This window comes from Phyllobates terribilis, unplaced genomic scaffold, assembly GCF_046119375.1.
Source record: "Phyllobates terribilis strain yellow unplaced genomic scaffold, ASM4611937v1 Scaffold_4__5_contigs__length_816908805, whole genome shotgun sequence".
Taxonomy (NCBI): Eukaryota; Metazoa; Chordata; class Amphibia; order Anura; family Dendrobatidae; genus Phyllobates; species Phyllobates terribilis.
Window position 1 is genome coordinate 708,415,056 of NW_027362764.1, and position 16,636 is coordinate 708,431,691.

The window sequence follows — 16,636 nt, forward strand, 5'->3', positions numbered from 1 at the left end:
CAAGAGTCATTTACTCGTCCAATGGTTCTGCATCTCCTTTCCCCTTCCTAGTATGGCCAGTACTTATCTTCTATGATGCTGACACTCTTGAACTCCGGCTACTTTACTCGTCTCATGTACTCAGTCTTGTCTAGGCCCGTTACCTGTTGGAGTTATAAACTCTGGGCAATGCAGCTAGGCATCCTCTCTCAGGACCCATCTCTGGCAAATCACTCTTTCACTCAGTCACTTTTGCTCCAGATCTCGCTATCCCTTTCCTTTAGTCTCCACTCACTTTTTTACAACCCAGAATATGTCTCTGCTCACATTGAACCTTAGGTCCTCTCTCTATGCACACTGAGCTCTATTTGCCTCACTACCAGGAAGTCCTCTCTGATCTTGCTATATAACCCCTTCCTCTCTGGGCTAGGCCCAACTCTTAACTCTCACTGTCCCTGTCAACCTGTTGCTGGGCAGAATACAGTTCATCACTGACAATGCAAATCACTACACATGCAAACATCATTAATGTATAACACTATTCACATTACACAGCACAACATCACTCTTGTTCTTCAAGGGGGAACATTAGCAGTATGTCCATCTCCTTACAGGAGCACTGTAGTTGACTATTTCCTGCTGTCCCATTGACTTTGGATGGGGATAACTTGTTTTATTTTTTATTTTTTTTAGAATGGCCCATTAAGTGTATGTTTTCATAGGATGGATACACTGCAGATTATCTATCCAGACTTGCTTGAGTAAAATCCATCCTGTTTAACAGTAGCAGCAAAGTCTATATGATTTCAACAAATTTCATCCACGCGCCATGGGAAAAAAATCTTAGCGGGGCACAGAATGTCAGATTTTATTTTGCAGGATTTCATGTCAGATTTCACCAAATCTGATGCATCAAGTGAGATATGGGCCAAATCCATGTAAAAAACCATTATAATATCTACATGTAAAACATAGATGCATTATTGATTATCATAGCTCACTTTGGGAATTCGATTTGGTGACCTGTTGTTTTGTGTTCGGTTCTTCTGCCTGTTGAGCTATGGCTCTTTTACTGTCCAAATGCTGATTCTTCCTTTGTCTTTATTTTCTGTTCTTGGTTTGTTCCTTTCAAGGTTTTTTTCATTTTCCCATTTTGGTTTTCCCTATCACATTCTGGGTGATGCTTTATATACAGTAGTATCCCTTCACTGCACTTCCTTGCTGGCTATAATTCTTGTTGGATTTATACTTAGGAGTTCCAGCTCATTATCTTAAGGGTTTACCTTGCTGGGTAAACTCCAGTTGTATTCTTGCTGCAAGTTGGTCTGCTTTCCTTCCCAGCACCTTTACTTTTACAACTGTTACGTACTTAGGAGGTCCTTCTAATTCCTTTTATTTTTGGTACTATTTAACTGTAACCCCTCCACCTTATTTTGAATGTGTCTTAGTTTCTCACTTTGAGTTCTTGTATTTCTCCTCACATTTTCCATTCCCCTTGTTGGTAGTGTGTTGTGGTCTCCCCTCTGATTCCTCAGGAGGTACGAGAAACCCCTCGATGGCTTTTTAGGGAGCCAGGTCTGAGGTGGTGTTTTTTAGTTGTGCGGCTGCGGCCTTTCTAGTCTGTACAGGGACTAGTTGGGTCTAGGTGTGGGGTTTCTTTAGTGAAAGTGTGAACAGATTCATAACAGATTCATAACACTGATTTGCTGCTAAATCTGCTGTGTGTGTATGTTCATCAAAAGACACAGAAAACATGATATCCATGGTGTGTTGCTTGATGTTATTCAGCACAGAGCCTCTGCTGCAAAACTACTATTATTCCAGTGTGCTCACTCCATCTGTCTCTGCTTGCATTTCTAAGCATTATCCCCAGCATGGAGCATAAACATAACCTAAACATTTTATGAAACATATGGCAATCTGACACTATAATCTAAGTCTTATGTGATATGAGTTTTTTTGGGTGCTTGAGTGACTACTGTTACACTAAAAGTAACAAATAATGCACGCTGTGTTATGTAGAAGCACCGTATGACGGCATATGGAGTTTCTCCAGGTCCTTGTTGCCATAAAGTGTAGAAGAAGCCTAAAATAATTTCCTATTTTATTATTTGTTGCAAATTAATAACATATAAACCAAGAATCATAACCCAGAATGGGGTAGTGAGTCCCAAAAGCACTAGCACAAAGAAAACAATAATAATAAAGTGCAGGGCAGAGAAAATAATAAACAATAAAATTTATAACTTTTATTAAAAAATTAGTTTAAAGGACACAAAATGATGAATATTCCAACACAATAGACACAAATTACAAGTGTTATTGAATGAGTTAAGAAGAAAAGCACCCCTCAAAATGTAAAGAGATGGTAATGAGTCACAATATAGAAAAAATATATAAGCAATAAATAATTAAATATACCCAGGCAAGATGGTGTACCAAACAAAAATTATAACATATAAATAATATTATGAAAATCAAAATTAAAGTATGATAGTATACATAATGGCACCCCAGGAAAGAAGGCTCACAAACCAAGCACACCTGACGCGCGTTTCACAAATGCTTGTCATTTGTGTCTATTGTGTTGATGTACAATATAAAGTTATATTATGGTACCGTGTTAGCCAGAAAAATCGATGTAAATACTTTTATGCCCAAAAATGACAAAAGTATTCTTGCAGTGATACCTTGGCTAACCTGAAAAATATATATACAGTATGTATGCAAGCTTTCAGAGCACAGAGGCTCCTTCTTCAGGCATATTACAAATGAATTGATAAGACAAAAGGCACAACATTTAAGAGATGTTACAGCAAGACATTTGTTCATGAGGTGTAAGGGGTGATGCCTCCTAATGATAAGTCAAAGAGATCAAATTTACGGTTTTTAGTTGCAAACAGCAAGTCTGTGGGAATGTTTAATTATCTGGAGATAGTCTGGTGGAGGTGTGAATCCATGTAGTGAGTCATAAATCCAGGTGTTAGATTGAGTCCTGTTGTGAAGGAATTGAACATTCTTATCAATTTGAATTCCCAAATATTTCTCTCTCTGTCATCCTTGAAATGACCTTTTAGTATTAAAACTTTTAGATCTGTCATACAGTGTCCCGGGCCAGAGAAATGTTTTCCCACAGGCGTGTCCAGTTCATTCTTAATTGTGCGTCTGTGTAAATTCGTTCTCGTTTGCAGTTTTTGCATAATTTCTCCAATATAAACTCCTTCCGGGCACCTTGTACATTGTATCATGCACACCACATTGGAGGATGTACATGAAAAGACATCCATGATTTTGTAGTCCTGATTTGTGTTTGGTATGCAGACTGTATTTGATGGTAATATGTGGGTACAAGTTTTGCCTTTCTTAGTTTTTACATGGGAGTGTGCCTGTCACTGATGGTGATGAGAGGACACTTCTGACAAGGAGATTCCTTAGGTTAGGGGGCTGTTTGTAGGAGAGAAGTGGTAGTTCTGGGAATATGTCTATTGTGTTGGAATATTCATCATTTTGTGTCTTTTCAAGTAATTTTATAATAAAAGTTATCCATTTAATTTCTTATAATTTTTTTCTGTCCTACACTTTATTATTATTGGTTCCATATTAATAGTATAAACAAATCAGTTTCTTTCTTTTCATATTTGTTATTTTTCGTTAGCTATGGACAGAAGCTGTAAACATTTCCTTTACAGCATAAGAAAGCTAAAAATGAATGTGACGCATTGATTTCTATGTGGGCACACTGTGACAGGTGCAGGAGGAGGGAGGAGGTGAGCTGTGTCCAATACCTCCAGCTTTATAATATTTGTATACCTTTCATTGTACTCCTGAGATGATTGTTGGGGAAAAAACTCTACAAAACCGGAAGTTTATAATATGAAATTCGGTTTAAATTTTTTCATATAAATATTGAAAACATATAACCAAACAAATAATAAAAATACCATAGAAAAAGATGTTTTCGAATAATATATTGGAAATTAATACTTTTAAATGAAAAATTTGCTGTGTTGAAAATATAGTGCAGAGTATATCTCAGAAAAAAAAGTGCAGCTATCTTTGCTATCAGCAATTTTTTATCTTTTTTGGATATAGGAGTAGAAAAGAGAAAACTGCTGGTATCATGTAAAGATTTTCAGTGTCTTTATGGATATCATTCTGAATTATTCTGCTGCACAGGGAGAGGGAATATCTGCACAGTAGCTCTATAATAGAGCTCCATGCTGTTTGTAACTAGCGAGTAAATAACTCATACGATCTGTTTGCAGCCCGATCTTTTAAAAGTCCACGAAAATAGAAATTAAATTGAAATTTTTGTTCCCCAAGTTTACAGTTTCATTCCTTTAAACTTCACTTTGAACAATTTTACCTGGATTTCATTCAAAGTAAATTATCTTTAAAGGGAACATGTCATCAGATTTCAATGATCCCTTGTTTAAATCAGGTTTTTATATTACATTTTTTTTTATATTTGTTTATATTTGCTATTTTTGTTTCATATTACAATTTTTTAAAAAAAATCTAAAATCTTGCATTTTCACACTAACCCCTTTTCCTGATTTTAGACTCCTGGCATCGCCCCAAAACACGTGTCTGCAAATTGAGATTCTGGTTTGGCTTTTATCCTAGGTTGTGTGACAAGGCTGGTTAAAGGGTCTATATTGATTTTTAGGATTGCTACTTCCAATAAATGGAACTAGAGTTAAAGTCCTCTTCCTCCCTAAAAGGCAATTTTCAAATTGAATTTCCCAGAAGAGCATTGTATGACCTATAAGTCTCTTTACAGCATGTCACTCTCCTCAGGAAGAGACATTACCCCTTAAACCCCAGTCAGATGCCTCTTATACAACCAAATCAAATCTCTTGCTTTGCATTGAGGAGGGGCAAACACCTCGAAACATGTGACTGCAAATTGAGATTCTGGTTTGGCTTTTATCCTAAATCATGTGACAAGGCTTGTAAAAGGATCAATTTTGACTTTTAGGATTGCTACTTCCAATAGGTGGCGCTAGAGTTCAGGTCCTCTTCCTCTCTGAAGAGAAAATTTGTATATTTAATTTTCAAAAGAAGCATTGCATGGCCTATAAGTCTGCTTACATTGGCATGTCAGGCATGTCACTTTCCATAAGGAGAAACGTTACCCCGTAGACCCTATTCTTCACTGAAAAAGACTGACTCAGACCCTGTTTGTATAGAAGTCTAAACTGAGCATGCTCTAATCTTGTGTAGGGTGTGGGAGGAGGTGAGCTGTGAATAGCAGATCCTATTGTAAATTATGAATCCTGTGTTATCTACTGTATTTAGAGGTGTTATCTGTCATTATATTCCTGTCGCTAATGATTATAAGACTGATGAAAAGTCTTCTGTACAAAAACAGGAAGCGTGAATCTGTTATTAGGCCTAGTGTTCAGTCTGAAAATTTCAAGATTTCTGTATTATTTTTAAATACAGAAAAAGTTGTAAAATCCATTTTGCTGCCTGGTGGAATTACGGTAAATTAATTTCCTCCTGGTAGCGGGGCTCTCGGCACTGGTGGCCGCACTGTGTCAGAACGCTATTAACCAACAGATTAACCCCATATCTGCAGGTTAATAGCGTTATTTTACATGACAGATTGCCTTTAAACAATGGATAATTTCTGATGACACATTACCTTTACAGCTCAGGCACTTGCTCCAAAATACATAATGTGAAGAATACATAAGCAAAGTGTCATACTCACTATTTATAGAAATAATGGGGCAGACTTTCTAAAATTGTCTTAACATTTAGTGTATAATTAGAATAGGTGCACCAAGTTATCACAATGGATCATGCTGGATCATACATATTGCACATTTTTAAATCCATTGAAAAGATCTAAATAGCCAAAAAGTTTAAAAATGATGTGGATAATGGAGCTGTGAGGGATGCACACAGGTTGATTAATGGAGGGAGCTCGGTAGAAGCTGCAGTCAGGATTCTTTCATAGGTGAGGGGTATCGACTTCCTTCCTGGTGGGCTCATATATTTAGATGGGAGATGCAGAAATTAGGAGGGTGAGATACTCACTGATTTCGGTGGGTAGATAGTGGTTTACCTGTGACTTCAGGTTTTTATGGGAAGGTCCAATAGAATGAGAAAGATTCAATTGACTAGAAGTGTAGGTGTCCAAGAACTGTAAGGAAAAAGTACATTTGCACATATGATCAGGGTCGGTCTGGGCTGGCGGGATACCGGGAATTTTCCCGGTGGGCCCCGCCCCCTGCTGCAGAGGAGAGGGGGGAGAAGAGAGCAAAAAAAAATCCTCCGGTTTTAAGGGGCACGGGCCCTTTAAAAGCGCAGGCACAGTGTATGCAGGGACGAGTGCACGCGGCGTTCATTACCTGAACCACCGCGGCGCACGTCCCTGTGAAGCAGCTGAAGCTGCGCGTCTCCCTTCGCTGGCCGGCATATGACGTCATCGTCATGCGCCTGCTGTGAAGGAGGCGCGCAACTCAGGAGAAGGAGGACACCGCACGGGAGCGCAGGAAGGTAAGAGGTGTGTGTGTGTAATGGTCTGGGCACCTGGCTGGACACACAAGGGGGGGCCCAGCTGGACACACAAGGGGAAGCCCAGCTGGACACACAAGGGGAAGCCCAGCTGGACAGACACACAAGGGGGTAGCCTGGCTGGACACACAAGGAGTTAGCCGACTGGACACAAAAGGGGGAGTCCTGGCTGGACACACAGGGAGGGAACCCTGGCAGGACACACAAGGGGGGCCCAGCTGGACACACAAGGGGTTAGCCGACTGGACACAAAAGGGGGGGTCCTGGCTGGACACACGGGGGGGAACCCTGGCTGGACACACAAGGGGGGCCCAGCTGGACACACAAGGGGGGCCCAGCTGGACACATAAGGGGGGAACCCTGGCTGCACACACAAGGGGGGAACCCTGGCTGGACACACAAGGGGGGAACCCTGGCTGGACACACAAGGGGGGAGCCGAATGGACACACAAGGGGGAAGCCGACTGGACACACAAGGGGGGGCCCTGGCTGGACACACAAGGAGGAACCCTGGCTGGACACACAACGGGGGGCCCGGATGGACACACAAGGGGGGGCCTTGGCTGGACACACAAGGGGGGGCCCTGGCTGGACACACAAGGGGGTGCCCTGGCTGGACACACAAGGGGGGACCCTGGCTGGACCCAGGCAAAGGGGGGTGGGCAGGATGGGTATATGGGGGGCAGGCTGGACACATGGAGGCCAGGATGGATATATGGGGGGGCAGGATGGACACATGGAGGCCAGGATGGATATATTGGGGGCAGGCTGGACACATGGAGGTCAGGATGGATATATGGGGGAGCATGCTGGACACATGGAGGCCAGGATGGATATATGGGAGGTCAGACTGGACACATGGAGGCCAGGATGGATATATGGGGGGGGCAGGCTGGACTCATGAAGTCCAGGATGGATATATGGGGGGGCAGGCTGGACTCATGGAGGCCAGGATGGATATATGGGAGGGGGCAGGCTGGACACATGGAGGCCAGGATGGATCTATGGGGGGGCAGGCTGAACACATGGAGGCCAGGATGGATATATGGGGGGGGCAGGTTGAACACATGGGGGGCTAGGATGGATATGTGGAGGGGCAGGCTCAATACACGTGGGCTAACAAATATATGGAGGGGCACGCTGGATATATGGGGGGTGTCAGGATGGATATATGCAGTGGGTAAGGGCAGGATGGATATATGAGGAGGCAGGCTGGACACATGGAGGCCAGGATGGATATGTAGGGGGGGCAGGCTGGACACATGGAGGCCAGGATGGATATATGGGTGGGGCAGGCAGGACACATGGAGTCCAGGATGGATATATGGGGGGGCAGGATGGACATATGGGGGGTGTCAGGATGGATATATGCAGGGGGGGAGGGCAGGATGGATATATGAGGGGGGGAGTCTGGACACATGGAGTCCAGGATGGATATATGGGGGGGCAGGCTGGAAACATGGAGGCAAGAATGGATATGGGGGGCAGGCTGGCCACATGGGGGGCTAGGATGGGTATATGGGAGGGGGCAGGCTCGATACACATGTGCTAGAATAAATATATGGAGGGGTCACACTTGACAAATGGGGGCCAGAAGGGATATATGCAGGGGGGTGTCAGGATGGATACATGGAGTCCAGGATGGATATATGGGGGGGCAGGCTGGAAACATTGAGGCAAGGATGGATATGTGGGGGGGGCACGCTGGCCACATGGGGGGCTAGGATGGATATATGGGGGGGAGGGCAGGCTCGATACATGTGGGCTAGGATAAATATATGGGAGGCCACCCTGGACATATGGGGGCCAGAAGGGACATATGGGGGTGCCTGGCTGGACAAGGGACTTAATTACTTTTGGGGGCCAGATTGAGGAACATACTTTATTAGTTTATGGTGGCCAGTGGGGAACATTATTACTTTAGATTCCAATTATTATTATTACATTATTACTTCTGTAATATAATTTACTTTTTAGGAAACTGTTTTCCATGGGATGGGACAAAAGAGGAGTCCTGTTACTGTGCAGGATGGCACTATGTTGCTTTTTTTATTCAACTGGTATAGTGTAGAAGTCAGGGGGGAAAAGTGGGAATATTCTCTAGAAGAGATCAGTTATTGGTAACTGTGTGTTATTTTCTGCAGAGACGATTCCTGGCTGGAAGAAGTGATGGCCGTCTGTGCCTGATGAAGAAGAAAAGTGAAGATGAAGGACTTCACCTAGAGACGTCACTGGTGAGTCAGTGTATTACATGTACACTTACACTACACACGTGGTCAAAATTGTTGGTACCCCTCGTTTCATGAAGGAAAAACCCACAATGGTCACACAAATAACTTGAATCTGATAAATTAAAAATTTTTGAAAATGAACAAATGAAAGTCAGACATTGCTTTTCTGCTTCCACAGAATTTAAAAAAAAATTAACCTCATGAAATAGGCCTGGACAGAAATGATGGTTCTTCTTCACTTAATATTTTGTTGAACAACCTTTTGAGGCAATCACTGCAATCAAACGATTCCTGTAACTGTCAATGAGACTTCTGCACCTCTCAACAGGTATTTTGGCCGACTCCTCATGAGCAAACTGCTCCAGTTGTCTCGTGTTTGAAGGTTGCCTTTTCCAGACGCCATGTTTCAGCTCTTTCCAAAGATGCTCAATAGGATTTAGGTCAGGGCTCATAGAAGGCCACTTCAGAATAGTCCAATGTTTTCCTCGCAGCCATTCTTGGGTCATTATCCTGTTGCAAGACCCATGACCTGCGACTGAGACCAAGCTTTCTGACACTGGGCAGCACATTTCTCACTAGAATCCCTTGATAGTCTTGAGATTTCATTGTACCCTGCACAGATTCAAGACAGCTTGTGCCAGATGCAGCAGAGCAGTCCCAGAACATAACAGCCTCCCCCATGTTTCACAGTAGGGACAGTGTTCTTTTCTTGATATGCTTCATTTTTCCATCTGTGAACAAAGAACTGATGTGCCTTGCCAAAAACTTCCATTTTTGTCTCATCTGTCCATAGTACATTCTCCCAGAAGCTTTGTGGCTTGTCAACATGTAGTTTGGCAAATTCCAGTCTGGCTTTTTTATTATTTTTTTTTTTTCAACAATGGTGTTCTCCTTGGTCGTCTCCCATGAAGTCCACTTTGGATCAAACAACGATGGATAGTACGATCTGACACTGATGTTCCTTGAACTTGAAGTTCACCTTTAATCTCTTTAGAAGTTTTCCTTGACTCTTCTGTTACCATTCATATTATCCGTCTCTTTGATTTGTCATCAATTTTCCTCCTGTGGCCACGTCCAGGGAGGTTGGCTACAGTCCCATGGATCTTAAGTTTCTGAATAATATGTGACACTGTAGTCAAAGGAACATAAAGCTGCTTGGAGATGGTCTTATAACCTTTACCTTTAGCATGCTTTTCTATAATTTTCTTTCTAATCTCCTGAGACAACTCTTTCCTTTGCTTCCTCTTGTCCATGTTGAGTGTGGTACACACCATGTCACCAAACCTCACAGTGAGTATCTGTAGCCCTATATACAGGCCCACTGACTGATTACAAGATTGTAGACACCTGTGATGCTAATTAGTGGACACAACTTGATTTAACATGTCCCTTTTGTCACATTATTTTCAGGGGTACCATAATTTCTTTCCAGGCCTATTTCATGAGTTTAATTTTTTTTAAAATTCTGTGGAAGTAGAAAAGCAATGTCTGACTTTCATTTCTTAATTTTCATAGATTTTTAATTTATTATTACTTTTGTCAGATTCAAGTTATTTCTGTGACCATTGTGGGTTTTTCTTTCATTAAACGAGGGGTACCAACAATTCTGACCACGTGTGTATATAGTATATACAGAGCTCCTGTGTATGTCACTGGTGATCACTGTATTACGTATACACTATATACAGAGCTTCTGTGTATAATGTCACTGGTGACCACTGTATTACCTGTACACTATATACAGAGCTGCTGTTTATAATGTCACTGGTGATCACTGTGTTACCTGTACACTGACACAATATACAGAGCTCCTGTGTATAATGTCACTGGTGATCACTGTATTACCTGTACACTGACACTATATACAGAGCTCCTGTGTATAATGTCACTGGTGATCACTGTGTTACCTGTACACTGACACTATATACAGAGCTCCTGTGTATAATGTCGCTGGTGGTAATAACAGGGTTGTTAGTATTGTGGTTTGTATTTATGATCAGTATTGTAGTATTTGGTCACTTTGGGGTGGTAATATGTGGTCTGGTCATGGTGTGGCCATATTTGTTCCTTGTATGTGGTATTATTCGGTCACTATGTGGTGGTAATATGTGGTCTGGTCATGGTGTGGCAATATTTGTCCCTTTTATATGTGGTATTATTGGTGTTGATATAGTGAACTGTGTTGTGTATGGCGGTCATTTTGTTCTTGCTGATATTAACTAGGAAAATATTTTTTTCCATTAGGCCACAGCCCCACCATTAGTATTTGGTTAGAATTTTTTCTCAGGAGTCGCTGCCAAATCAAGTAGTGGGTGATAAATGCAGAATTGGTGACTTGTTTCTATTATACCTTTTCTCTGATTGTTCCTCACCTGGTTTTGGCTCCCACTCCTGAAAAAAAATACTGACCGGATACTGACCAAATACTGATAGTGGGGCCGTGGCTTTAGAGATTAAATATTTGGACCAGAGCAGCAGAGATGCACTTACAGGGGTTCTACGATGAAAACAAGCAATCACCTCTCCACAGGATCAGTGATAATATTGATTGGTGGGGTCTGACTGCTGGGACACAATTGACAGAATGTGGAGCTTTTCTCCCCATTAGACTGGAGCGGCATGTGAGATGCGACCACTGATCCATTCATTCCTTCAGTGGCTGTGAGCGCTGCTCTTTTTTGGAAGCCCCCAAGAGAATGAATGGAGCTGCGGTCAGACGTCCCAGCTGTCGCTGCATTTTAAAATGGGGATAAGTGTCCTGTCAGGGATAAAACTTCCCCATTCTTCCGATAGGTGCGTTTTCCAATGTTCGGACCGAAACGATCAATCAGTGACCACCGATCCTGTAGAGCCCATGGATCGGTGATAACTTGTTTTAACCAAAGAAGCCCTTTAATGCAAACTACAGTAATTCTACATCCCAGTTCTAGCATGTGCACAGTAGATGTGCAGGAGCCACCAGTCAATGCTCCACTATAACAGGGATAGCGGATAACAGATATTTGCATATGGCTGTAGGTGGGCCCGTAGAGTCAGTTCTCCCTGTGGGCCCCAGACACCCCAGTCTGACCCTGCATATGATTATGGATATATCTTAGTAGGAGAATAAGTTAGTTTGCCTATATAACAGTGTTTACCTGTAGATGGTATTAGTGTCTCCTGACGGATGCTACGTAGAGCAGGTTTAAGGATGTTGGAGTCTAAATACTAAAATAAATAGGCACTATCTAAAATGCATGAATAAAGCGTAGAAATGTTTTAAGATGGTAAGAGAGAAAGAGAGCAGGTTGTACCTGTATTGCTGGTTTTTGGTGTCTTATTGCAGATTGCTAATGTGCTGCAGGATTGCAGAGTGTGTAGTAGTAAAATAGCCCCAAATCCTTATGGATCAGGAGTATTTGTAAGGTAGATCATTTTTTGGGGGCTACTTAATGCCCGCTGGGGGTATTCAGTGAAATGAGTAAGTCCCCTTCTCCGGCTTTGGGGCTGCTGCAAGAGAAAGCCCAGTTGCTGATAAATGATAAGAAAAAACGCAGCACTACTGGACCTGGGTGCTTGAGTAGGGTCCAAAGCCTTGAGATATAGTGATAACCTCAGCACACCAATTGATATAAAAGGTACTTTTATTAGCAGTCCACAGTAAAGACGTTTCGGTCAACACGACCTTCATCAGTGTACTGCATATAAACAGAAATATACAGAAATAGAGACATTATAGTGATTGTAAAATTACAATATATATTATGAGACATATATAAAGAGACAAGAGGTCTATGTGTCTATGTAACCTTTATCCAGCAAATAAAATAAGAAGAACGGAGCAACCTACCAAATTACTGGGATGGGAGCAGGAAAGAGGAAGGAGATGGGACCCAATACTGGGGATCCTATGGAGAGAGTGCATACCATGAAGATATGTGGAACTGGAATAGGGTGAGGGCTATAAGAGAGGAAAACATACCGTGTAGGTGAAGAGCCTGAAGTAAAGTGCTGCCTGGATCGCGGTATACACCGCTGGATATTAGCAGGGTGTGTGTATAGAGGGACTGGCTATAAGTATGGGTGTAGGGGAGGAGGATTTGGCAGTCAGCCAATGAGAGCAGTGAAAGTGCCGGTGAATAGCGCTGGATGCGGTGACGTCACAGGAAGTGACGCGAGGCGGGGAGGTGCCGGCTTCTGATTGGTCCGGTGCCGCGCATGCGCACATGCGTGCGTGTCAGCCGGCGTGCAGGTGCGTTCCAGGGACCAGGAAGTGGTTTCTGTATTTGGAGTATGTGATATACTGCCGGAAAAAAGAAGCAGGAAGCGTTTCACCATCGGGAGGGAGGGTTGGAGAGGTATGGAAGGACGAGGGTGGGTATGGATCCATAATCTGTAACATGAAATAAATTGTCAGTTGAAGTTACATGGCACAACACAGTCAAAAGCACATCACAATATTGTTATGATATCCTGTAATAGGTAGGTATGCATCAATCATGGATCTCATGATAAACAACAAATAAGGATTAAATGTTAATCCATTAAAGAGTGAGAGGGATATCCATACATAAACTAAGGTCCCTGCTTGAGCAATATGTGACCAGGTGAATTTAAATAAAATAAGTGAAGATCATAATCGTAGTGTGGTCAAGATACCATATAATAGGTGAATGTACGTCAATCATGATCCTACTGATAAAAAAGCAAAATAAAGATTAGATATTGACCCATTGTGGAGTAGGAGGGATATACTCATATAGGCTGGGGTCCCTACTGGAGTAATACCGGATCAGGTGAATTTAAATAAATGAGTGAAGATCATAATCCTTATTGAGCCCTTTGGGATAAAGGGACTGCAGTTGATGAATCCAAAATGCCTCTCTCTGTTTGAGGGTTTGGATTCGATTGCCCCCACGGCGGAGTGGTCTGATTTGTTCTATGACTTGGAATCGCAATTGGGACACATTGTGTCCTGCTGCTATGAAGTGTTGGGGAATAGGTAAAAGTAAATTTTTGCATCTGATGGTGGATTTGTGTTTGGAGATTCTGTCTTTGATAGGTTGAGTTGTTTCCCCTACATAGACCAGGCCACAGGGGCATTTCACTAGGTATACAACAAAATTCGTGTCGCAGGTATAGTAACCCTTAATGTTGTATTTCTTGCCTGTTTGTGGGTGATGGATAGTATCCCCTCTAAGGATATTGTGACACTGATGACAATGTAGACATGGAAAGGTTCCTTTCTTAGGGGTTTGTAGAAATCTTTGCTGGGGACCAAGGGACGATGTCCCTATGTCAGCTCGGACTAATGAATCTCTGATGTTAGGTGCTCTTTTAAAGCAAGGTAGAAAAGGTTGATGAAAAGATTTGATGGTAGGGTAGCCTGTTTGAAGAATATTCCAATGTTTCCGTATCGTGCGGTGTATGGTGTAAGCTAGAGGATGATATGTATGTACAAATGGAATACGATCGGATGTCTCTCGTCGTGGTTGTGTATGGTGGTCCTGTGATTCATGAAGGAGGTCCTGAGGATATCCTCTTTCTACGAATTTCTGTGTCATTTCTTTTACTCTGACTTCTCGTAATGTCATATCTGTCACAATACGTTCAACCCTCCGGAATTGTGATTTGGGAATGGCATGTTTCATGGGGGTTGGGTGGTTGCTTGCAAAATGTAGAAGTGTATTGCGATCTGTGGATTTCCTATAGATGTCAGTGGTCAATAGTCCTGAGGCATCTTTGATAACTAGAGTATCTAGAAAGTTGATCTGATGCGGGTGGTGGTTGAGAGTAAAATGTAAACCTGGACAGGAGGTATTAAGAGCCATAAAGAATTCATCTAAAGTGTCCTGGGAACCTGTCCAGATACAAAAGACGTCGTCTATGTATCGTTTCCATAGAATGGAATGTTCTTGAAACAATGGATTGCTGTATACATACTGTGTCTCAAAAGTGGACATGTAGGAGTTTGCGTAAGGGGGGGCTACATTAGAGCCCATTGCGGTCCCCTTGGTCTGTATGTAAAATGTATCCTGAAAGAGGAAGTAGTTATGTGTAAGGACTATTGTTAGGAGTTCTACGGTTAAGTCAATTATAGATGGGTTGGTATCTGAGTCCCTCAACATTTGTGTGACAGCTTGGATACCCCGATCATGGGGAATTGAGGTATAGAGGCTGGTGACGTCTAAGGACACTAAGATGGCTTCTGGAGGAACTTGTTTGAGTGTTTTGATGATCTCAAGAAAGGCACCTGTATCTAATAGATAAGATGGACTTTTTTGGGTGAGTGGTGTGAGGATCTTCTCTAAAAAGATTGCCAGAGGTGATAAAACGGAATCTGTAGAGGCCACAATAGGACGCCCGGGGGGTTGGGTAAGACTTTTGTGGATTTTGGGTAAGACATAAAATACCGGTTGCTGATAAATGACACAGTAAGGGTGCTTGCGTAGACCAGTGGATAACATCTCTATTGATGAGTCCTTGTGGAGCGTGGTGTCCTGATTGCAGAGGACCCACGGGGAGCGCGGTCCGGCTGATGAAGCTTCTTGCGGCGTAGAGGGTGAGTGGGTACTCTGGGAAGGAGAGGGAGGAACAGGGTCCCGGCCGGTGACTAACCTATTCCTAGGCGGCTCTCCCAGCGTCAATGCGTCCGCGTGTCAGCGCTTGGCGCGCGGTCAGAAAAGACCAACGTTGGCACGTGTCAGCAGCTTGAGCACCTGCATGACGTCAGCGCATGTGATTGGTACTTCCAGTACGAGGGCCTGGATAGAACAAAAACAAAACAAAACAGAATAAATTAAATAAATTTGCAATTTTAACCATTTATTATGTTGAGAAACCCCTTTTAGTTACATAGATATTGTGGTAGACCGGCTCACTCGACAGCACACAGAGGTAGACATGGGAACACTGTCTCTTTAAATTCTTCCCAGGTTTATTATACAGGCAGCATAAACTATGGTAAAGTAAAAATAAACACAGCCCTTTGGGCAAAAAGAGGAAAACAAAGCAAAGTTGTAGCACAAAGCACAGTCCTTGTGGTAGCGGGGATCCGCTCACACAGATTTTAGCAAAAAAACGGTTCAGCTTTTCCTTGTCAGAACACAAAATGCTGGAGTTCCTCTCTCCAGCCCTGCTGAACACTGAATGACTCAAAAGGCTGGCTATTTATAGCCCAGGCCACAACCTTTGATGGATATATGGTGAATAGCCTCCCACCCGCTCTACAGCTGTTCACATAAAATCCTAGCCCATTAAAAATGGCCAATTCACCCCTTGACACAGTGTGCTGGAGCAAACTTCTAGGTTTCAACTCACTGAAGCTAATAGCCTCAGTGAAACATATCTCCCCTACGGTAATTTTCCAATGACTTTGTCACATATCCCCTTCGTCTGTCCAAAGCCGGGGGTTTTGGCACCTTCAGTAATTAAACAGGGAAGTCTAAACAGGGCATCTGCATTACCGTGTAGCTTCCCGGGCCTGTGCTCCACATGAAAACTAAAGTCCTGAAGGGCTAGAAACCACCTTGTCACCAGGGCATTCATCCTGTTTCTTTCCCTCATCCATTTCAGGGGCGCATGATCTGACACTAGCCTGAACTTTCGGCCTAACAGGTAGTACCTCAGGGTGTCAATTTCCCACTTGATGGCCAAGCACTCCTTTTCCACGATGGCGTAGTTTTTCTCACAGAGAGTTTTCTGTTCAGGATGCGATGTTCCTCCCTGTTTACTTCTTGGGACCACATGGCTCCTAACCGAACCTCTGAGGCATCCGTCTGGGCTACGAACTCCAGTGCGACCAAGATCGGCTGCTTACACAAGGCGAGTTTAAACTCTTGGAATGCCATCTCTGCTTCAGAAGACCATTTGGCCATCAATGTCTTCGTGTCTTTAAGAAGGTTGGTTAGGGGTGCAGC

The 16,636-nt window shown here is 42.9% G+C and overlaps 1 long non-coding RNA gene across 1 annotated transcript in view; it reads right to left on the bottom strand.

Annotated features, from left to right (window-relative positions):
* The window catches only part of LOC141265934 (uncharacterized), a 91,624-nt gene extending 78,492 nt beyond the window's left edge, over positions 1-13,132 (bottom strand). The window contains exons 1-2 of the long non-coding RNA XR_012320172.1: positions 12,700-13,132; positions 12,568-12,625 (exon numbers count right to left, since the gene is read on the bottom strand). This is a non-coding gene — a long non-coding RNA (uncharacterized lncRNA). The remainder of the gene's footprint in view (positions 1-12,567; positions 12,626-12,699) is intronic.
* Positions 13,133-16,636: the final 3,504 nt, after the last annotated feature.